General features: G+C 40.0%; 1 protein-coding gene across 7 annotated transcripts in view; it reads right to left on the reverse strand.

The window, feature by feature from the left end:
* Nucleotides 1–25574, reverse strand: part of ZMIZ1 (zinc finger MIZ-type containing 1) — a 344473-nt gene that overhangs the window by 284643 nt on the left and 34256 nt on the right. For all 7 annotated transcript variants that reach the window (XM_061450341.1, XM_061450374.1, XM_061450321.1 and 4 more), the window contains exon 2: nt 9397–9555. The gene's annotated coding sequence lies outside the window, so the exon portion shown is untranslated. The remainder of the gene's footprint in view (nt 1–9396; nt 9556–25574) is intronic.

Raw genomic sequence — 25574 nt, forward strand, 5'->3', positions numbered from 1 at the left:
TAATGTTTCATATTTTTCAATAATGAAAGTTTTACAGATTTCTATCTCATGGAGCAGTATGTGAGGTATTGCTACTTCTTTATGTTTCTTTATTAATGGATTTTGCTATGCTTGTCTCTAAATCAGACGAATAGGTTGCTAGGATCTTCAACCAACAGCAGTACTGGGCACAGGTACTATATGGTACAGTCATTACACAAAAACAACCAGTAGCTAGTTAAAAAACCAAATGTACTTCTACTTAAATGATGGTCTGGCTCCATTTTGATACCGAGATTATCTGAAAGGATAATCTGCACTGATATTTAAGGCTCTTGCCACTTGGAAGGAAGGTGGTACAAGGCTATGAATGAAAAACCTTTACATCACAAAAGCAAAAGCTGTCTTGCACTGATTAGTTCACATAAAACAAAGAAAGGGATTTTCATTCAACTTATTCATAAAGCTGCAAACATTTTCCCATGTAATCTTTGTGCTAACTTTCCAGTGCTAGAAAGCATTTCATTCAGAATACTGCAGCTATACAATACAAGAAGGGGGTATTTTTAAATCATCAAGGCATGACAGCTATCAGAATGTAAAATTTCTTGCATTGCTAAGAAGCTCAGGTCCAGACTTACTGCGGATCTCTAAGCTGCTCCTCACTAGTGACCAGTTACTAACAATGGCCTACTGGCACCATTTTTATACATGCATAAAAACCTTCTTCAAATACAAGTGTACTTATAGAGATCCTCAGATGCTCACCCTCACTTGAGGGTCAGATTACCACACTCTTGTTAGACCTGTTGTTAGCATCAGGACAGAGAAAGTCAGGTGGGACAGCTCAAACCAACTTCACTGCTACCTGAACACACCCAGGTGACTGCCTGAAGTGGACACAGCCATCTCACACCTCCTCCCACCTGCAGACCTTGGGGAGCAGCGGCCACAGATGTCTCTACAGGGAACCACTGCTCACACCATCATCTAAGCCATGCACTTCAGGTTGGCTCTCACATTAAGCATTAACTCAATCAGTTCAGCTGCGTTGCTGAGTAGCCAGTCAAATATTTACAAGGTTTTTAGAATGTGCTACATTAACCTCATCCTTTCAGTGTGAAATCAAGTTTCACGATTTCTTACTCTATTTTGTGTACCCAGAAGTTACAATTCTGAAGCTTTCAGACTCCCAACACAAAGTTGTTAGAGAGGAAAAAAATCCAAACAGGAAAACTAAGAGGGACTCAATGCATACTGTAGACAAAATATTGGCACCACATACAGTGCTGGCAAGCAGAGCAGCATGCTGTGTTCCTAAGGGAGATAGCAAGCAAAATCCAGCTCCTAGAGCTGGTGATTGCAACCTCACCTGAACAGCAGCCTCCCCTTTGTCAAGATAGTCTCTAGGTCATTTTATGGTAAAGACAAAAATTGCCAGTGTGTTTTCAAGTATCTCGGCAGCTTTTCCCCCGCCATTCTCACCAGCCTTTTGAGAGTTTCCCTCTATAGCAAGCATTCTCCGTTTCAGGGATTCAACCTTTCAACTGAAGCATGCGAGATCACTTATACTCTTGAAATGGTGGAGCTGCCAGCCTCCCCTTTGTTGCAAAGGGATTTACACTTGAATGGCGGTGGGAAGCACAGTCTTTTAAGGAAAGGCTGGTGGGGGAAGACAATTTACTTGCCAGCATCCTATCCTCACATCACGTTCAAATACCATTTCAACTTCTCCCGTTCACAGAACTACAGTAACCTTATCACATTGCTAATTTGTAAGGAGTTTGCTGTGAGGTGACTTTTATGAACTTTGAGTTTACTTCAAAAAGGATCTTTATACGCAGCCATAAGTGAAGTTAATTTCAATCCTAAATGTGGAGATTTACATTAATTTAATTTAGCCCCAGATAAATGGCTTCACCATTCCACAAAGCTTCCCTTATACATGCCATTCACTTAATCTATGACTTTTTAGCTATTTCCCACTATAGCCCTGCATTGCCATGCATATTGTAGCACATCTGATGGCTTCTACAGCTTTTCAAGAGACACACTGGGGAACACTACAACAGCACAGATGCACTGTTGAGGGTAAAGGATCATTTGAACACGAGTAATCAAGTCTGCTCCAGTTCAGTCAGTGGCATGCTTGGCTTTGCCACTCCACCTAAATATATACAAAAGTAGCATCTCAGTGGTGCATTTCCTAAGTTGCAAATTGGTAGGTAACTACCAATTGCTTTCAGGGTATGTGAGCAGTTACCAGGCAGTATCATATTGCTGCTTTTCAAACAGCATCACACTCGTAAATCCACACATGGTTTTTGCTTGCTTGCTTGCTGTGTAAGCATAAAGCCTGCTAACTCAAAGAAAAATAGTATCACCCAAAGTATGAAAGGTGGCAAATGCTAGTCTCTGGCAAAGAGAGATCTGCAAGCAACATTTCTCCTTCTGTTTTTAAAATGTTATACCTGCTTCTGATTCATTTCAGTCACCTGCGTTCTGAGTGTGCCACACACTGAAACACAGAGAGCATGGCCTGCAGAGTGCAGCAAGGAAAAGGCTATCACACTCCGAAGCTGGTGGCAAACCACAGTCCCCATGAAAACCACATCTGCCAGACACCAAATATTTTGCATTTTGTTTACTGCTAATAAGGCTGCTTCACTTCATTAAAAGCAGCTTATCATTTTATCTAGTCACTCCGATTAATTAACCTCTGGTTAGAACGAATGAACACTTGATTTGAGGATTCTATTAATGTGACACTGGTGAACTACCACTGGCATACTTCCATCCTTTTCCTTTTACTCTTCATTCTCCTTATACCAAGTGTCTTATTAGGCCATTTGGACTGACACCCCACTATCCCCTGAACATACCACAAATGCTTTTACAGAGAGGTGAGGAAGGAAAAGTCCGACAGCCCAAAACTCATCCAAGGCTCTATTCCCCTGCTGGAATATACAGATGGATATCATCTGCTTCTCACTGTAACTCTGATTACAAGCTTGGAAAGAAACAGCATGGAAAGAAGAAGGAGCCAAGGAAATACACTGGGTTGCTGGGAACAGGGAGAAAACAACAGTACCATTAATACAGACAACTCATTTGTCTTTCCAGAAAAAAAAATAGTATTTTAAATATGAAGCACAAACAGCAGTCAGTTCCATCAAAAACCTGACTTTCTTAGACAGCGAAGAACTTTCTCCTAGCCAAATACCATGTGCTGTATATGAATAAAGACAGCTTCTGCTACAGTATATGCCTACAGATTTCACAGTTGCATATGAACGCCAAAATCTCAAGTTCTAGCAGCAAAATCATATGTCACCATTATTTAGCCAAGCATCTGAAGACTGAAATACATCATAGCTGCTCATTTTGCTGGCAAACAGTGTTTTGCTTCATATACCAAATTTTCATCTCTATTCAATTGATTTCATGAATGTCACAAATACTCAAATGTGTTTGGGAAGAAAAACCAAACAAATAAAACCCCCACACAACACTACCCCACCACCTTCCCCTTTTCCTTCCCTATTTCTTCCTTTATCTTCCCTGAGAAGTTAAGCATCCATTCTTTTGCAACAATGCCCACAGAGAAGATGGAAGGATCATTAAGCCTAAAATCTTAACAAATTCATACAGTGGAGAAGAAGGTGAGAGGAAGGGGGAATCTAAGTCCCAGAGTCGTGCTAGGTCTAAATTCCTGTCCCATCATGGCAAACCGCAAGTAGAATATTACTGAAGTGACTGGAAACTTTGTATTTATGCCACAAGCAATTTAAAAGGTCTCTTTCAAGAGAAGAGCCCGTTTAGGTTATGCAACACAGACTATAAGCACAAGCCTGAAATTCATGGTCCAGCCAGACGGAGGCTGCACGTGAGAAGGCACCAAGGAAGATCTGGTTTACATCACGCAGCAGGGCAGTAAGTGACCATGAGTCACTGATGCACTTCATCTGGCTTTTAAGGCCATCAGCACCAGATCAAAAATGTTTCAGACCCCATTTTATAAAGCACCTTCCAGTATAAATTTACCCAGCCAGTTCAAATCTGCACAGAATTTTTCAGACAAAATTTCTTTGTAACAAAAGGCTTCCTGCAGGATCAAGTACCGTCTGTCCTGCAGCTGACATGATGCCAGCGCAACTCTCTGCTGTAATGCCTGGGCTAAGTGGAGTCTTCCCATGTGGTAAAGCCAGAAAGGATGAGACAGGACGATGATCCCTGCCACCACCACCACCTTGGCAATAAGTAGCACCCAGCCCTCCCAACACCCCTGGCAGCATCACATTTTCTAGACCTTAAACAATGCTTATACCTGATACAGTAGAAGAGACACAAACAAAACTGTAAAAGATGGTTTTGAAATACCAACTCATGATTTTGGGTTCATACTTTAAAATACTTGGTTTAGGGAAGAAAAATTCAGCTAGTTTGATTTTTGTTATTCATTTTTTTGAATGGGCATATTGTTGAAACATATATGGAATTTACAGGCATCATTACATCGCTGAAAGATGGAGCAATATGCACCCAGATGGGCTGTTCCTTTGCAGAGGAGAACAGGTTTCACTTCTACGGAAATCTGGCAACAAACCAGGTCTTTTTCCACTGCTAACTTCAACAACATTCACATCCGACTCGGGCCTTCCAGCTTTCTTTTTGAGGGACTAACAGGTAATATAAGCAAAAGCAAACTACCAAAACCTGCCACCTACACTAATATCCATGTGTTACACTTCATTCCCCTCAGCCACTAATAATGGATTAGTGCCACAGGCTCTTTCCAAAAACTCCTTCCTGTAGACTGTCAGTTAGTACCCCCATCACTCCACTGCAGCCAGAACTCTGCCTAGGAGGCCTGCAAAGCTTCAGAGAGCATAAGCAGCCACCTCAATGCTCAGGGCAATTACTTACCAGGGATGATGGTGGGTAGGTGCATCCTTTCAACCCTTGTGAGTGGATGCAAGGAGCAGTCAAATAATGACCCCGCAGTTCTTTGGGGTATTGAAGCAGGGAAGAAGAGAAGGCTGCAGCACAAGAGAGCACACCACTCCAAGTAAGACTTACTCTTAAAGAAGTAAACTCAGTTTTATATTAAGAAGTAGGTCTGTACACCTCAAACATGACAATCATGAGGAATACTGAAAACCTCATAGCACTGAAGACAACTGAGACAGACAGGCCATAACTGCTCCAACTGGAGAAAAGCCAACTGTCCCAGAACTAGATCTGCTAACACTGAAGAACTGAAGGGTTTTAACCAGCAAATGGTCATTGCCATAGCTGCATGACGCGGAAGGGGGGGTGGGGGATGTAGGCAGTACCTTATAGCCCTCCATACAGATACAGATGCCCTGAGGCAAGCCCTTGCAGTCTTTTCACCACCTCTCTTCACAACCCTATTCACTTATTCTCTTCCCGGGACCTGCGAAGTCTGCCTTCAGAAAAGGGCTGGCCCAAAAACCTGAAATGGTAAGACAACTGAAAATCACAGCTCTTACTACCATTTTAACATAGCTTCTTGTGCTTATATATGCCAGATTTTTACTCTGCTGCTTAGTATTTCTTAGACCTTGTCTATGAAAGAAATTTAAGAACAATTTCAGCTCTGAACTCTCTACTTTGTGCTTTTAAAACCATCAAAGATGTTTAAAACCATATTTTTGGGGGTATAAAATAAGCATCCAGCTTTCCAATTACATTTTTTGAATACACATCACACAGTAAACAGATTCTAAACATAAAAATAACCTGAAAAAAATGCACTGCTGGGATGGAAATTGGTTTTCCTCTCCAATAAAGCTTTTGAGATTTAACTCTTCTCCATATCAGAATTAAAAATTAAAATCTGTAACCTTCATGAAATGAAAATCAGAGAAATATCAAAGGTTTCATTAAAAAACAAGAGAGCACAGGCTCATTAACACAGAAGTTAATCAAGTACTTAAAGGCCTTAAGCAATGGTAAAGTCCTGGTTTAAACCCGGAGTCAGTTAAGGCTTTGCAAACTGAGGACTCTGGAAGAACCTGTCATTCTCTCATAAGGTGCAATATAACTTTGACAGACACTTCATTTTACTGAATTCAGTCACCGAATGAGAAATCCTAACCCCAAACTTATCTCAAAGGATTTGAGGGGAAAAAAAAATCCACAACTTGAAACAAACACCTTGTTGAAATGCTCACAAAAGCTCACAGCTATGATCCTGATTTATATATGAAAAGTAAAATACAAACAATCAGGGTAGCTTCCCACTGACAGGTAGTTATTACAGGATGCTGCTTAACATACAGACTACCACCCACCCAAAATGTTAGCTAGCAGCAGTATCACCTTTCCTTTGGAGACGGTTCAGGTTGATACAAATAAGAGAAAGGAAAACAGGGGGAAATAATGAGGGAAAGTTCTTTCAAGAATCAGTGCAAAATCGCAATTCTAGATGCACTGCTGAGAAACACATCGTCTGAAACAAACCCAGCAGAGGTACGGTTGCTCTTTCAAGGAACAAAAAAATTGCAAATGATCTTTGCCCAAATTTAGTTTGAGGAAATGGAGGAGGAAAGCACAGAATTAAAGGTAGAAAACAAAACACGGCAAACTGTGGGCCACTAGACAGACTGCTCTTTCATTGCCTTGTCCCTACCCTGAATCTCCCCTCCGTTCTGTCTTCCTTCAATACTTCCAGTCAAGGAAGGGGTATAGGACACCCCATCCTCCACCTCTCCTTTACCTGCTCTAGTCCCAACACATGGGCAAGAATTTCCTTTTGCTTTGATTCTCAAATTTCACTATTGCATCCTGCCTCTCCTTCCAAAGCTTTTCACCCCGAGGAATAGTCTGCATGATTGCATTTGATAATACAGACTCTGCTGCTTAAATACCATACATTTGCAGACAGTTAAAGCACGTTTTACAAAGGTACCATAAAGGGGTTTAGCAACATACATTTCCTGGGCGCTCAAGTCACTGCAGCAGCTGGAAGGGAACCCTGTCCAACATGGGGACAGTTTCCCTCTCCTGGCAAGGGCAGAAAGGAGAGCACAGAAATAAGGTGTTTGTGCTGGAGTTGTTCCCAAACCACAGCTTTGGCTTCGGAGGGACAATCCATCTGACATGTTGCAACTCAGGAAGCATGAGCAGGGGAAGGAGAGCAGCAGGCAGGGAATCCCCTCCAAATTTCCAGTGCCATGTGAGACGGACAAACAGATGCGTGCAGCCGGAGAGAAATGGCAGTGGGCTTTGCACAGCCTTTCAGCTCCACCTATGAATTCAGCAGGGCACTTATCTCTGCTGAACATCACTGCATAAGATGCATGCTGGGAGGGAGACAGCAACAACTGATGCCCACGATCCCACAACACAGCTTGCAAAGCTTGTGCTTCCCTCGTCCCCCAACCCAGGGAGTTTAAAGGCATTCAGAAACTGCACAAAAGCTCAGCTGGAGCTAGAAATCTTAACAGAAGCTTTCCTCCATGCCTGCAGTTCAGCCAAGCCTCCCACATCTCAGTGTGCCCCAAAATTCTGTGTTCAAAGGAATTTTACAGAGCCTTCACTTGTCTGGGAGAAAACAGGTTCAGAAGCCACAAGGCAGATTCTGCAGGCTTCTCTCAGCATGCTGCAGCATCAGTGGCAGAGGCACTGACTGCCTGAAACAGTGCAAGCAGCTGCATTCTCTAATCTGGCACCAAGGAGAAAAGCTATCATCCATTTTTAAGTTAGATTCAAGGAACCAGCTGGGGACCAGCGATTGCCATTTCTGAAGTGCAAGAGGAGGAGTGTAACCAGCCTTTCCATAGTAACAAAGATTAGCGGCCTGGAGTCTGACACTCCTCCTGCATTAAAAGATAGGAGACAAAGAGATAGACAGGTAATTACACAGAAGGAGCCCTGGGGAAATTGCAAGCTCTTCAAGAACTCTTTAGCTGGTCTGTATGTTTCTCCCTGTCTCTGCTTCAGCTGAAGGTCTCCAAGAAACGTGCCCATTAGGTCATTAGCTTTATTGCAGAAGGTAGCCAGGCATCTAGTAGCGGCCATTCAATAAAGACTTCGCTTGCCTCTGCACTGTCAAAAATGAGATGGAGAATGAGACAGAAAACATCCCAAGGCATATTACCTGTCTGCAGCTTATCCTTGATAAGTTAGTGTACTTAGTCAGTTTGAGGGGTCTGACAAATGAACTCTGACAAATCTCACCAGGGCAATTTAAGACATTATTACATTGCACCATCTTTCCAAACCCTTCACAAAAGTTAGCACCACAGAACAAATCTGGCAGAAGAATGTATATCACACACTAGCCTCCCCAGCTCAGAGCCCGGCCAGTTAGCATAAACCCCTCCTCAGAGCTGGTTTAAGTTATCAACTGTGAACTGGCATGGCTGAGGTCTAGACTGAAGATATTGCCACCACTACAAGGAGCATTAATGTCTACCGCAAAGATGGAATGGGAAATGACATCTCAAAGCACTGCAGCCAGCTCCCAAGCAAACACAAATCTAAACACTGAGTTCTGGTACTAAAATACACGCGCAATTTGTCTAGCAACTGACTTAAGTTTATTCATGCAGCTCTGGATGCCCTATGAATCACAGCACTAATTTCTGTACTTTGTATACACCCTTACACATAAACTGAATGTCTTGAAGAGGAAAGACAGACATCGATTGCATGTGGATCACAACATCAGGTAACTACAAAATTTAATTGCTTAGAAGTATTACAAAAAAGGCACTGCATTTGAACTCCCATTCATCACATTTTGCACTTTTTCCCAAAACTAAAGAGAAGTCTGGAGAAGTGAAGAACTGCCATCTGTTTCCAACTCTTTGCAAAAATACACCATTCAGAACTAGAGCTGGGGTTCCAGCTGGTTCCTATCTTTATCTGTCAGTGGTACAACCAGCCATGAAACTTCACAGGACCCCAGAGAAGACAAACAGGTTTAAAACCAAACCAAAAAGACTACTGAACAACCAGAAAAAAAAAAATAATCTACATTTATCTGATTAGATGTTCATGGACAGTAATAATAAAATAAGCACTCTTTGAGACACAGTTCTTCAACTTGGCTTCTCCAGACCTACCTCATTGTCTTTTCATCTAAGCTGATATTCAGACAAAGGTTTAGTTAATTAATCTGCAGTACAACAGTTACTTAGTTTTTTTCTCTGCAATCATTTAGAATGTATCTCATCTTCTAGTTTTTCCCAAGGGATTGTATCCTGCACACAGAAGTAGAGAGAGAAGTGCACAAAGCTTCATTTTGCATCACACTGTTGGAAGGACAATCCACATTAACCAGAAAGCTGGTTTAAACTTTATGTAGACAAGCTAACATCACCCTCCTTTCCAGAAGGAGCTGAGCAGGCAAGACACCTCGAAAAGCAAATAACAATTACCTCTTACCTTTCTGAAGAGGCCGCCGCCAATTAGCACATTCCTGGAGCTTCTAATTCAGGCAAGGAGAAAGGAGGAAAGGAAAAGAAAAAAAAAAAGGGGGGTAGTGGCGGTGGTGGTGCAAAAAGGAGCAGGGAGCTGCTTTCTTCCTCAGCACAACAGTATTTCCTAAAGGATGGAAAAAGAGAAGAAGAAAAAAAAAAGAAAAGAAAGAAGTATTAGTTTTCATGGGTTTTCAAGAGGCTACAGATCACAACTCCTCCTTAGAAGAGCTACTGTGCCTCTTCTCCACTTCCAAATCACTAACTTGAGCTGTCCCGTATTTTCACTCCCTTACCAAAATATGGAATATGAAGGTCAAGTTGCCTACTAAGAAAAGCAAAGGTGCATTAATGTCAGAACAGGATAGAGTCCCCTACTAGAATGAGATGAAGTCCCATTCAAAAATATTCTTAAGGATTCTTTCTCTTAAGTAAATATGCTTCAGCCAAGCTCACACCCACTTCTGTAAAAATTCAAATGAGCTACATTTACTATCAAAATAGTTGGCAAAGGCAAATTCCAACATGCATACTGAACATACAGGTATATACTGACATTCAAGTGCTTATGTACTCTCCCCTGGAAAGATCATACCCAGAATTATGAGGTATATGCAACTAATCATTTCTTTTTAAGAGAGCTACTCTTTTTCCAAAGACAATCTAATTTTTTTAAGACAACCTATTCCAGCTCTATTGACTCTTTCAGTAACAAATAAGAGAAAAATATACTATACATCAGAATAAAGAGAAACAGAACCAAAATGCCTTTTTGTGACTAAGGATACCACTTAGAAATCCAGCTTCACTCCCACAAAACCATAATCCTTTACCTCATACCACATCTCTCTCTCTCTGCCTTGCTCCTAACATCAATTTAAAGAGACTTACAGACACTCAGATTTAATGGGCCCCTCCCTACCTCCAGTACCTGCCTCTGATGAAAGGCAGGAAAATCAAGTGGAAAATTATTTTAAAGGGTGCATGCAAGACATTAACATATTTGAGGAAATGGCAATCAAGGTTTTCCATGGGGAATGAGCAAAGGGAAACATGTCCAGTCTGTTCTCTATCACATTTTGTTGGCTTATATTCATACAGAAAACTCTACCCTTTTCTGTCCCATGGAAAATCTGAATGCAAGTTCTCAAAATAAGGAAAAAAGTCTATGCTACCTTACCTTTTCCCACACACCTCTATCACCCTTCAAAAATATAATTATCCTGTCTGCTAACAGGATGCAACTGCTTATGGATCCTAGCAGACCAAAAGAGATTTCATACAAGGGGCCCCAAAAGATAGGAAACAACATAAAAGGCAGCACACACCCATCACAGCATCTCCCTTGAAGCAAACCAAATCTGTCCAGTTCTAAATGGCCACAGTTCTCTAGGGGACAAAAGCTCTCTTTCCCTCTCCTCCTCTCAGCAAGTCTTAAAGCTGCAAGAATAATTCTGTACAGATTCCCCTCTAGATAGGCAATGATTTAAAGAATTCATGAAGTAACAGTGGCAGTGTAAATAAACAATGAAAAACTAAAAGATCATTGATGCGACACACAGAAAATGTTCACTAAAGAAAGAACAAGATCAGTGATTCAAAACCTCTTCTGCTTTGTTACATTCACCCATAAACGGGCCTAGCAATAACCTGACAATGCTAAAGAATGGATTCGGACACAAAAACCTACCTGCTTAAAAACCTGCCTCCTCAACCTCCTCCCTTAAAGGCAAACCTTCCCATACTTTTCAATTCCACCTTCTTTATGTCTTACACCCCTCATCACATTTCTGCTTTCTGTCAGATTTCAGCTGTCTTGTACCAATGAATGTAAAGCAACTTAAGCCAACACCTGGAGTACTCAAATTGTTATACTTTTTAGAAAGAGGAAAAGGTGCCAGTGCCCTCATTGTCAGGACAGGAGAACAAATGACCCCCAGTGAATTGGTCCTGACATGTACTTCCCAAGGCTAGGTGCTAATCAATATTTACTGAGTAGCTCAGCACAGACCCTATTGCAAAATACAAGGAAAAAAAGAAGTATTCCCCCCACCCCAGTCACACACTAGTTTTGCATCCCTAAATCAAACACATAATTTGCTTTTCTTGTTCATTATTAAACCAAAAGGATGCTTTAGACAGCATTTTTCTCCCTGCTAAGAGAAACCTTCCATATTTGACAGGTAAAGTCTGCTTGGAATTGATATACTGGCTACATTTAAAGCAGATGTACAAGATTTGGAGGAAGTGTATTTTTAAATCGAACATAAAAACCAAGAGGTGGCAAAAAAGAAGGCTAAGTGCAAAAAATGTCTCTCCTTCTCAGGGAGACAGAAATCTTTCACAAGTACCTCTTAGGGCTGTAGCTTTGACTCAACATCACTTGCCCCAAAAAAGGTGAGATTGCTCTATTCTCAAATCTGCAGGCAAGAAAAGAATATAAAATGAAGTAAAATAATACATTACCCAAAAGTCCAATTCTAAGTGGAGAAACCTAGCCAAATAACTTACCATACCAAAAGACTTGACTAAATTTCTGGCAGGGCCAGAAATAATTTGTATGAGAAAAATGTCAAAATGTTTTGGGTACACAGCCACTACAGGAAGGAAACAAATGGAAAACTGGGAAACACTGTATCAAAACCCAACAAATTGTTGACATCAACATTAGATAAATGAAGAGGCATATGCTAAGACAAACACCCTCAGATGGTGTGTGAGTCAACTTCTGCAGTGGATTTAGATGAGTTGCTTTCCTATACCAAGCTTAATAAAACCATAAAAACCAAACCTCAATTCCACCAGCTGAAAATGGAAATGGATTTTGATGCGGGGGGAAACCACCAGAAAAACATCCCCCCCCCCAACAAAAAAAACAAACAACCAAACAAAAAAACCAATCTGAGTAATCAGGGTCAGATTTGTTCCTCCTGCTGCATAACGAAAACAGTTTTTTCCAGGCATTACCCAAATCTAACCCACTTCCCAGAGTTAAACACAAAGAACCTGCATGACATTTTCCAAGATCTATTTCTTAATTTAACTGATCCAGAGACTTCTTACATTCAGAAAATAAGGAGTTTTGGGAAAGTTACTGCCAGTCTACAGAAAGCCACTTCCAGTCTACATGACTGGCAAAGAGTTTGCTCACCTTGTATTATCTGACCCGTGCAAGGGGTCCCCATCAGCCCTGTGGCAAACTACTCCCTTATAGGGAGCCTCCCTTATACACAACCAACCTGGAAGATTTTCTAGTGTATTGGATTTTCTAGCTCTATGATGTTTATTATTTCCATTACACCAAGAACTAGAGAAATTAATTAGATCACAGCACTGATGTATGTAACAGGTCCCTCCCCAAACTGTGTTCATGGCATAAGGCAAAGCAGGGGTGGAGTGGGGGGTTGTACATGTTAGTACATCTTCACCACCTCACACAATTCACAGGGAAAAAATAATATATATATTCTCAAGGGTTTTCAATGTACTTTTAACAAACAGGTACTTTTCTTCAGGTAAATTATAGGCGCACTCAGTGTGCACTAATAGAAATATATGATAGTCAAATTTTATTTTCCTTTTTTCCCTGTTTAATTTTCAACATCTTGATCTAGGAAAGGTAATCATTCCATGGATATCTATGGAGGGGAGAAATAATTTCTCACTGTAGAAACAAACAAGTTAGGAAAAAAAAGATTAAAATACCTACTCTTACTGATCATGATGAAACTGAAAAAGAGACCTTTTTCCACACGCATTCTTCTACAACCTGTAGTTAAAATGTTTCTTAGAACAGTTTCAGAAGTATCTCTCACATACATACCTTATTCCATGATATATTAGGCTGTAGTCTCTCTGCCACTAATGACAGTGGCACCTCCCAGGTATTTTGGGCACCCTCCCTTAACTCTCAGGGCAGGACTCTAAAATTTGTGTTTTGAAGACAGGAACCTCACCTCCCCTTGCAACAGGTTCCTTCTCCAATCTATTTTCTACTAACTACAGTCAGGACAGAGTCAGTATGAAATGAAACTTGTGTACAGCACAGCGCTTACCTATAGCAACAGAAAAAGAACAAGCTAGAAATTAGCACACTCTTATTTAACTTAGTATGAATTAAAAGCATATTCTTATTATCCATACATATATATGTGTGCGCTCATGTGTATGTGTCTGTATACACATAACACAGTAAGCACTTCCACCACAAATACCTGTACTAGAGGTATTTGTGAAGAAACAAGCTTCTCCAAAACATAAATACTGTTTTCCCAGAACTGTATCTGCACAAAGACAGGAAGCTCTTCTCAAGTATCTATTACAAACAGCCAAAAAAAAGTTATCAAAATATTGTTGCAGAAGCACAGACAAAGGATAAAAATATGGCAAGAGTGAATCAAAACACATAGCTAAATAAATTTTCCTTTGATTTGCCCAAGTCTTCATTAACTCATGAGATATACCCATCAACAGATGTCTAAATATGAGACTCTCTGCTTCACCTACATGAAATGTAGTTCTTAAACAAGGAACTTAATTTTTATTAATTTGAAACACCTTTAATTCAAAGCCAAATGTATTACATTTCTGTATGCTTAGAGGTGTTTACACAGGTCTTTTCTGCAGCTTAAATGTTATAGCTATCTGCATTTCCCCATCTGCTTTCTCTGGATCTTGAAAAAAAGCTCTTCTCAAAATGACATTTGTCCATGTGAAAACTTAAGTTTATAGAAGCACTATTCAAATGCATGCATTTAGATAACATGCTTATTAAAATCTACAAACCTATGCACATTTACTTACCAGCCTAACTGCAGTGACCACTAATAATGAAAAAGAGATTCAATTTTCTCTTAACTACCAAAAAAGTTTACATACCTAGCACAAGCATGATTTTATACCCCGTATTTTATATGCATAGCCTTGAGGACCAAACCCAGTGCATACAAGTCCAATAGAAGATACTGATCACTCTAAAGATTTGGTCCCTTCCAAAGAAACAGGGCGGGGGGGGGGGGGGGGGGGGGTATTTTTTTCAAACTAGATACTCCTTTTTAAACTAGATCTAGAAAGAAGCAATTCTTTCCTTAAAAGCCATGCTCCTCCTCCAAGGGACTCGCGTGATGGGATGCTGATAAACCAGCTAAAATAACAGTGGCGTTGTGGAACTTGGGACCTATGACATAAGGGACAGAGATGTCAGCCACATGGCCATGTCCTGGAGAGCAGCATCCCTGCAGAGCTCCCTCCTGGGGTGGCAGCATGGGCTCCTGTTGCCACTGCTGGTGAGCCAGCTGCCCAAAAGATAAGCGGGGTGTGGAGGGGACACGCAGAAGCATTTGTTTTGCAAGAACTATCTCCATCTTACAAGCCTGATTCAATATTTTTCTGTCTTATTTTTAATTAAAAAGAGGATACACTTCATATCAGAAATCTGTAGTTTTTGAAGCTTGAATCATTTAGCCTACTAAACCCAAGCCTGTAATACGGGTGTTATTTCTTAAAAACATACAGTAAATGCATTAAATTATTGATAGTCATTAAACAGGAAAAGAATTTAAACAGCTCTCAGCTTTTATCAATCATTAATGCAGTTTCCACTTGCACATCTCACTGGGTTGCTATCATACAGCACAGAGCAAAGAGTACAAATCCTGAAGGCATGAATTCATTTTCTCTTGATGCAGAGTAAAAATATTCTTGGCAGCAGGAGAGAGGCTAAACCATGAAGTAGAATGGCTGAAAGGAGGTTCTGCATTTTGCAGTAAACAGGTAGCAATACACGGGAGTGGCAATTTTAGGGTCTGAGGCTCATCCACTTCTCCTCGTCTCCTATAAGGGCCAGTATTGTTGCCATCAATCACCTCCAACACCCAGTAGCCTAAAGCTGACAGTGTTTACAAATGTGATCTCTATTTGAAATATATGTTAATTCAATGGCATATGGAGGGAAAAAAGGAACACTGAGGTCAATAGTAAAGCATCCAGCAACCTGAGCGAGACAAAGATTTCACTCCAAGCTGCTTGCCAGCTAGTGAGCCAGTAACACAGATAATGTGCTGAAAACCTCAACTGTCAAACTGACAGCCTCAGCTCAGAAAAATGATGGCAACTGAGACAGTCTCTTGAAGCTATTGTGAACCTTTACTGGGGCAAGTTATGACTAGACCTGATGTTTTTATCAGCTCTGAATGACTCATGTCAATATGGGGAATCTCGAGATTGATGCCAATTGGTAGCACCTTGCCTGGCTGTGATATACCAGCTACCATTAAAGAGAAGTAAAATCCCATTTTTTGTCCATTTTGTACACAGACTGAAGGCCTGTCTTACAAAGCTGCTCTCTCAACTTTTATTCCCTGCAATTTTATTGAAATTCAAGAGTTCAAAATGTAGCAATGAGGAACAAGCAAAGAGCAACAAGCCAGGTATGACTGCAGCATGCAAGGACCTATCTGACCTTCCTCTACAGCAGCTACTGTAAATAGTCCATAGTCATAAAAACATCAACATGAAACACACAGAAACACCTGCTCTGGCTAGATATTAGCCAGTGAAACCTTAGCCCTGCAGCAGCCATGTACTGGAACCCAAATTAATTTGTTTTAAAGTACCTTGTGTCTGTTTAAATGAACCATAATAATAGTTCTGAAGCACGGTGCAGACATATCTAAAGCTGAACACAGGACTGCTCAAGAGACACATGCCCACACCCAGAGACCACTTAGAAAGTATTAGCAGAAAAAACTCCTCACAACCAAAGCATTCTACTCCCCATGATGGCATAAGTTCCTTTGAAGAACATTTCTTCTCATTCAGAGAAATGTTAATGTCAAAGATTTAGAAGAAAAGTGCAGAAAGAATCTTTGTCTGCTCCCAAAAATCTAAGTCCTATGGAGGCTTTTTTTTTTCCTGAAAATGATTCAAGAATGCACTGAGCTGAGCAACTAGATAATGCCAAGTGTTGATACAAAAGTAGCCAGGAAAAGCTGCTGTCACTGGAAAACACTTCCTAGCTTGATTGTTTACAGACAAATGTGTTATAAAATACAAATCTATTTATTTCCAACCATCATTAGTGTGAATCTACATCACATAAAAAAAAAAGACGTGCATATGCCTCATACTGAGTCCCAAGGAAGGTAATACAGTATTTAAAGTAATAATACAAAAGCTATTACATGCCTGAATTGATTTCATGATACATCAACAATCTAAGTAATTCACAATCAATTTCAGTATGATAGTAATCCTTACCTATATACAGAACTGTAAGAGTAATAGCCTATATTATTAATGTAATACACAACCACTGCCAGGTTTCACACAGGTCCGGAAACCAGCAACAACCCCAGAGAGAAGATGCTTGCCTGTCCTTTAGGCCATACGCAGTGTACCACTGCACTGACTGCAAAGAAAAAGGGAAATGGAAATCAGGGCATCAACATGAGGTGCTTGTTCCAGCTCCACTGCTGCCTGCATGAAGCCACTGCGATGGCTGAACAAGCAACAGGCTGAGAAGCCAGCTATGCCAGGGCTGACATTCCCTCCCCCTGCCCTTGCCCTCTAAAGTGAAACAGGAAAAAGGCTCTGCTTCAGTTTGTGCTCTTAATTCTTCAAGACACGTTTATGGAAAGCCCATGCAGCTCTGACACTGGTTTTAAGCACCCCCCTATACATGGTTTTGGATTTTTTTATTTTTTTATTTTGCCCAAAAGGATTAGTTTATGGTAATGCATCCTTCATGCCAAACACTTTTTTTTTTTAAGGACTAAATTTGTCTGTAAACAGTTCCAGTTCACATCTTTTCCCCACCCCCACCAAGAATGCACATTTCAAGAAGCTACAACTGCTATTAAATTTTGCCTAGCCTGTACTATCTGGAATTTGTATTTTGACACAACAATCTGGACCTCTAGCTGAAAGACAGAGTGAGAGTGACAAGTTCCTAGCCTTTCCCCTTCCTAACCAGTGCAAGGCTTGTAGAAGATGACACAAGCAAAGGCTGCAAAACAAACTAAATTTCTCAAATCCCCTTCGTCTTGTAAGAACTGCAGCTAAATCTAATGGAAAGCAACTCTTTAAAGCCCTTCAAATTCTTATCAGTGTTTGTACGGCATATGTTGTTAGAGAAGAGAGATGCCATCTCCTAGTACAGCATTGCACATTTAACTGAACTGCCACAGACCCACACTTGAGGCAGTAACTATTTGAGTTCTGCTAGTTTCAGAGATAGGACCTTTCTGTATTGGATGCTTTGGTTTTATACAGCAGTATCTGTATATATGCAGCACCATCCCCTCTCCCCCCCTTTATTTTTATAAAATGATAAAAGTCACTTAAAATAACAAAGCCAAACAATTGTCAAACCACCACTAATATGAGCTTTCAAACAGGTTTCCACTTCATAAATCATTTCGGTGATCTAGTTTCACACCACCCCAGGGAAAGTTGTATGCATAACAGAGAAAATTCATTATCAATATGCAGAGATCATTTGGCAACAATATCACTACTAGTAAAGACCTGTGCAGTGGCACTATGATTTCAATGCATTGCACATACAGTATAGAAGAGGTGTTTAAAACCAATGGATTAACTGTAGGTTTGCTAAATCAGCAAAAGGCAACCAGTTCTGCTTCAGGTGCTCAGTCATCTACTTACCCCTGAACCAGTGCACAGTGGGCATAAGGAAGAGAATAGAGCAAAATCAGTGGGTACTAACTTACTGCTTTTGCTTAGGAAAGCAATTTCCATCATTTTCAGTAGATCTGCTAATGATCTAAAGGGTCTAGCAAGTTCAGAGACCTCATCTATTAGTTGAAACCTGCTCATGTGCCATGTTCAAAGACAGCACCAGGAATATCACTATTAATTTCTATGCTACGCATGTATTTTCAGGTGTTTATTCTATTAAGGCTTCATATTATTTTCTAATAATCACCTGTGTTCTAACTACTTCTGATATTTTTTCACCTTAAAAAAAAAAATACAAATTCTCTTGTTCTGCTCACCAGTTCTCTGTTCTCCCTTTGTGACAGATTTCTGCTATCAGTGCTCAATGGTTGAGACTCTGAATATTAGTCTTCCAGAGGATGAAGAAAAATCAGTGAACCATACCCTGTGTGTGCATGTTTGTTTGGCTGTATTTCCCACCTCCAACACATTTGCTTCTCCTGAAGCTCAAATGGTCACAAATAGCTCTTAATCAGTACTTTTCCGCTGGAAATTCATCCAAAAGCTAATTTCTTGTTACAAGAAATTCAGCCTCAGAAATTTAATCAGAAACCAAAATGACTGAAGGAATAAGTTGAGTGAGAAGCATTTAGTAACTGGTTATCTGAAATTATCAACTAAACTAAGTATTTTCACAATAACTACAGCTATAACTAATGTGAAACAGAACTAGAATTCCAGTAAGATGAATTCAGCCAAGTTTTTTCTGTGAATGGAAACCAAAACTGTAGTAGTCAAAGGATAGAAACAGGTAGCCAACACAGCAATCTGACCCCAAAGCATGTAACATGTAAAAAACTGTCTGTCAGCCAGAGGTTCCGAGTCTGAAAACAGCACAAAGGTAAGAATCATTTGACTTCCCTGGGCTTTGTACGAGTCAGTTATTAGAAACAAAACTTAGGCAGCTGATCCTGCATCTCCTATTTGGTTCATTCTTACTTTCACATGTCAGCAATAATCTCTTACAAATATGTATCCCACAATACTGCAAAGTCTTAGGCAGGTGGGGCAGGGATAGTTGATGGTTTTGTCACCAGCATCTCAGAGACCAGTTTAGAAAACAAAATTTAAAAGCTACAATACCTACAGGTGCTCTGTTTATGCTGTGTGTCAGCAGTGGAATCAGTGCTAGTTTTTAGATAGAAAGACACAAAAAAAGTTTTCAATACTGCCTATATGACTTAAAAGGCGAACTCTCACTGTGTCTAAATCATTTAGGTATATCAAAAGGATGCTCCTGGCCTTTTGCTGTTATTCTATTAGATGCAACTACAAACTATTACCTAAAATTTATGCACAAGTATCAGTTGTCAATGGTACTTTAAGAAGAAAAAAGGTGCAATTGTCTCAGACTGTGAGACAATTTCCCATCACGCTGTGGCACGTACGCAAAGCTTCTCAGCATCTTGTTCCACGACAATGGATTTGCAAAGCAAGAACTGAAGGGATTATTTGATTCAGCATCTATTCAAGTGCCCAATTCCTTCAGCAGTCAATACTAATCAACAAGGTAAAGCCTTGTAAGAAAAAATCAGACAGCATTTGAATCCTTCCTGTTGCAGTAGGCAGGGTTCTGAGGCCTTACAGACCTACACACACCCCTCAGATGCTGCAGTTGTGGAAAATAAATTTTACTTGGGGTTTAAAACACACCCTGCACTTCTTTCCAAATGCCAAAACACAAAGCTCAGCCTTCCACTGAAATTCTGAAAAGAAAAATATATACATACGTACAAACAATTTGGGCCTAATATCATTGATTTGTTACTTCACTGTGCAGAAAAGACATGAGCATAAGGGATAGGGATTAAAATAAGAACAATACATTTTAGAGCAGATCACAGGCCACCCTCACACACGCAACTTTTGGATTAATAAAAGTAACAGGAAAAAAGTAAAATTCCCCATGTTATCTTTCAGGGTGAGTTCAGGGATTAAGAGATACAAATTATATAGCTATGACAGCAGACATGGGGAAAGTGAGTGCCAAAACATCAATAAGATCTTAGGAAAATAAACCATGTCCTGGGTCCTTAGAAAAACAAATTAAAAAACCACACGAACAAGATTTAGGTTAGGTTTTTAAATGCCCTTTCTGTTCAGTTAAAGTCCACATCTCATGCACTTATATTTCTTTTGGTATTGTATTAAAACAGAAACCTTCGGACTATCAAGCAGATCAGAGGGTATTTGGCATCTATTAAGACTCAGCATTGAAGCTGTGTTTTAAGAATCCTGCAAGCCCTTGCTCATCTGTCTTTAAGAAGTAGAAACTACACAAATCTGTTTTCCCCTCCATTACACGGCCACTCCAAATCCCGTCGCAATTACTAAGTAATTCTTGGCAAAGCTATGCAAGAATGACCAAACCCACATTCAAAATAAATTGGCAGGCAAGCCATGTTGACTAGGTGGAGGGGGAGAGCTGGGAACACAGTGTTTTCAGGAGTGCCACACACTTCCATGATAGGGCAGAAATGGGACAATGCAATGATCTGGTAGAACAGAAAGACTTGCCTGTGCTTATCAGGGGGATGGCTTGTTCTGATAATGAAGCAAAATGACTTCAGGCTGTATGACCCATCAGATTCAGAAGGAAGAATACTAGGGGTTTGGGATTCCTAGAGAATAGCTGAGGAAAAGGGGTGATCTGTAGCTGTGGACTGCTCTGCAGTGGTTAAGTCTGGCAAGAAGGAACAGTCAGACAAGTCTGAAACAAAAGTATCAGCTTTCACAGAAATTTACCTTCAAACCCAGCAAGGTTTAACACACTGACAAAATCAGGATTTTTGTATTTTAAATAAAGCTTAAGAGCAATTCAGACATATATGTTAGTTACCGTGAAGAACATACGACCAGACATTAAATCCTCTATTAAATCTGAGCCACTACTAATCTGCTAGCACACCCGATGCTCAGTTCTGTGCCCTACTCTTCATCTGCCAAAACATACAGAAATCATTCCCAGCAGACAGGTCATCTCTTCCACAGCCCTTTTAAGCCTACAAACAAGTGAGTACAAATGTGTATACATTTTAGATATATCCATGGTTTTAGAAGTTTAATATATAGCTATACTTTGTATCTGTTTACATGCACTTTCCATACACATGTATGCTTGTTTATGCAGAATAAAAAAGCTCAACATTTTAGAAACAACCATTTGCACCAGGCAATGATGACTGAAACCTGAATATTTCATAGTGGTGAATCACACTGCCAAGTCTCTAGGGACCAGAGCAATTTGAACTGGCATAAACGAGTGTTTCCCAATCTTTTGCTGCTTCTGTAATGAGTTATGTTCCAGCCCTGCCAATTATTTATCGGAAGGCAGAACCACTCTCAAGCTTTTTAGCTATATTCACTGTTCATGAGTGCTGGGAAGGCTGTGCTTACTTCCACATGTGCAACTGCTGCTGACTCACAACAGCAGCCCATCCACACTTTAGACCTTCCCCCAAAGCCATCCATACACTTTCTCAGTGCTTTCCTAACACACGTCTGCATGGAGCAGAAGGATAGAGAACCCTCGATTCAGAGCCCATTCTCCCATCAGCTTTTATCTTCCCAAATCATGAAATAAAATAATTTCTAAATCAGCAAAGACTGAAGAAGAATACAAGCAAAGCAGTTTCAATCCCTGTACCCACATTTAAACTGGCTGCCCTCTAGACCCAGACTGTGAGCCTTTGCATGCCAGCAGCTCTGCCTGGAAGCCGCCTGATCTCAAATGTTAACACATTGCCCCACTGATACAAGTTTAACCTCAACAGAAGAGAGGAAACAAGCTGCTGCACACAGATTAGAGCTGATGAGCAGCAGGTAATGACTGGAGCTGTGTCAAATTGCAGTTACAAATTTCTCTCCCCTCCCCCCTCCCTTTTTTCTTTCTTGAGGTACATACAGGTTCACACACTGCTGAAGTCTCCCTTTGAGTTTACTGTGCAAATATCTGAACTTTAACCAAAACTCTGCCAAAATTACACTTGTAGGGACTCGGCCGAATGGCACAAGGACCTTTGGGCAAATGAGGGCATAGTTTTGCTCAGGGAGCTCAAATGAGTACACTTGCAGATAACTAAAAGAAATAGGAAGTTCAACTGTAGATTACCAAACTCAATTCTTTCTTCCAAAAAGCGACACGGCATTGGCAGCCTGTTGTATGGTGATGTTCTAATTCTACAGTTAAAGATGACACTGAGAATTTCGTTTCTACACAAACTAACAAAACCAAGACAAATTTTGCTCATACCTAGCTTTGATTATTTTTTTATCTCCCACAGGTCCTCAGCCTCTAGTTGTACCAAAACATTTTTATTTCTACTCTAAATGACCTTATTTAGAAGAGAATTAAAATTGCTGACAAGACCCTCTACTTCTAGCTGGTGTCCTTGCTCCTATTACCATAAGGGGATTTATATTTTCAGATTGCCATTGTTTCTGTAGTTGAGCATTGCATCGGGCCATTCCTTAAGGACCCATAGCACAAAATCCAAGGTTCAAAGGCTCTAGGCCAAAGATCCCAAACAGTTATGAAAAGCACAGAAGTGTATTAATATAATAAGATGTAACAGGTGTCACTGCATTATGAATACAGTGATCCTGAGTGTATGCACATCCCAGGATGTTGACTCTATCAGCTGCTATTAAACAAAGAAGCAAACCACAAAAAAAAAACAACAACAACAAAATAAGTCTTTTCACTCTTGGTAACACCACCACCGTCAGTCTGTAAAATCATTCTATCAAACAGAGGAGTTATCAGCAATGAAAGTTTTCTCGTGTACACAGAAACAAGAGAAAGAGGAACTTGCAATGGAAATTGCTAGAGGTTATAAGCTAGTAATAGAAAATCAACAGCATTTGTCCTTTATGTCATCTCTCACCACCCCAGATGCTAATAGCTGTCCATCAATCAATGAGTCTTGAGGCCTCATAAATTACCTCTACTCCTCGTGACTCTAGCTGCACAGAGAGTAAGTGCTGGTATCACGCAGAAGGATCCATACCTCTAAAACTGTTTTCAATGTCCTAGGAGCAGTGGTCTTGCTCCATCCCTTTTTATTCATAATATTATTTTAAAGTCAGATGCAGGATGGGTTATTTCCTTGATCAAATTTTCAGAAGTTGAAACTTCAGCAACACCCCAGGAGAAAGACCAAAACACATAAATAAATTAAAGCCACACAGAGCTTGCATCCAACAGAACTCTGAGGTCTGTTTCCTGATGGCTTGTATCTCCAACATATTACATGCAACCAATTAAGTCTTTTGCAAGGAAAGCTTTTGTTTACACCAATGCTGAAAAGAAAAAAGGACAAACCACAACAAAACCAACCAACCAAACAGCATCTAAGAGGCATTACTCCAAAAGTATTAAAATAATTAGTCCATCCACAAACACCACTGGAAATTACCTTGGGTTCCTCCAAATGACTTTAGTTTTCTTATTGTATATAATTATAGTAATCAAGAGTTCCTATCCAGGTTCTGCAAACATTAAGTAGGTTAAAATAGAGAAGACATAAGGAATTGTATTTTTCCTTATCCTAAGTTCTTCCATTAAAAATAAACAAAAAAAAAACACTTCCACAACAACCAAACATGCAACCCCCTTCCAAAAAAAAAACCACCCCAAAACAACAAAAAAACACACAAAAAAAAATCAGAGCACAAAAACCCCAACTACCTACAACAGTCAATTTTGCAGCCTCAGTTTTTTAAATAAATAATATCTGTTTATTCTAAGATGCTTACGACTTAAAAGTCTCGCATATTTCAAGAAAATCCAAGCTCTCAACATCAGCATCTTACTGCAAGAATGCTAGAGTCAAAGCTCAGTTTCTATATGGAAGCAAAAATTCATAGCCATACATCCAAAAAGGAGAGCCAAGTAAGCTTTGTTCACCATCCAGAAGGAAACTGGACAAAATGTGAGCCTGATAATAAACAAGTACTTGAAACCTTCATCATGCTTTTCCAATTCTATTATCTCCGCAGTGCTATTCTAAAGCATTTTGCTTTCAAATGATGAAGACTGTGTTCCTGAGAACTTTAATTAAAAATACAGTTTAACACCTGAAGATGCAAACAAGCTTTATTTTTCTTGCAAGAAAACTGTTGACATTGCTCAATACATAGGCACTTGAGTTGACACATCAGATCACAAGCAAAACCCCTGCTGTATTGCAGTCAATCACATTTTTGGCATTGTCTTCACCAGAACCCAGATTGTGAGTACTGTCTGCATCAGACCAAGTTTCCAGAACCTCTTTTTCTTTTTTTCCTTATACCATTCTTTTAAAACACAAGTAGGATGCCCTGACATTCATGACTTTAAGAGGAAACAGAAACTTAATTAACACAGTGAAAATGTTAATCTAATGGTCAAATCAGAAAACCTTTCAGAAAAGTCATCATGATTACATGTGAATTACCACTGATGAAAGCACATCACATCATAGCTTTATAAAGGTCTTAATTCACAGTATTCCACAACCTATGAAGTGACTGCATCTTTCTCACATAGACTTCAACTCAGGCGCACAGGAAAGAAGTGGAGACCTAATCATCACAATTGCAATAGCTAGCCAGAAGTCAGTAACCAAACACATACCTTATTGTCCTGCCTACACTGCTTCCCTTTATATTGCACTCATCTGTGCAATGTGTATGTCACAGTATATATTAATGGCTCTGTCAGAATCCAATGCTATGGTTTATACTCTCCCAGATAGACTGTAATGGTCTTTTGGATGTAAATTCTGCATTTTGATGCACATAACCCATGACTTGGGTAACCTCCACTCCTTTTCAGATCTCCCTGAATGCAGATTCTTAAGATAACCATAACTGTATCAAGGCTACGGAAAAGGGCAGAAAACAGCAGCAGCACATCTTACAGAAGCAAGAAGGGTTCTCCAGGGAAAACCTACTTTTGTATTACCTACTCATTCCCTGCACTCCATTTAATACAGGCATTCATTAATCTCTTTCCTACATTCAAGAAAGCATTGTAACATGTTAAAGAATATACTTTTCAAAAGACTTTTGACAGTCTCCCAGAAACTCATATGAATATTATGTTACAGCACTTTAGCACCAGTAAACAGGTTGTGGGTGCCACAAAAAAAACTATTGTATTTAAACAGGACTACATATAGTATTGGATGACGGGATGGCAAATCCAGGAAAGTGCTCCGTCTCAAAAGTATTCCCTGAAATTAAAGGACAGCTGCAGAATTATGCATTCACCAGGATGCTTTGCTGGGTGGAACAATAACTAAAATATTATATATATTAAAAAAAGAGCAACAATCAAACCCCCACACACACACTGCCAATCTTTTTCAGCACCAGTAGCATTTCTAAGTAGACCACCAGACTTCAGTTCTTGACTTTCTGCCAGAT

This window comes from Pezoporus flaviventris, unplaced genomic scaffold (genome assembly GCF_033815535.1).
Source record: "Pezoporus flaviventris isolate CSIRO_AGI_PZ_B2104156 unplaced genomic scaffold, CSIRO_AGI_Pfla_v1 ptg000001l, whole genome shotgun sequence".
In the NCBI taxonomy this organism is placed as follows: Eukaryota; Metazoa; Chordata; class Aves; order Psittaciformes; family Psittacidae; genus Pezoporus; species Pezoporus flaviventris.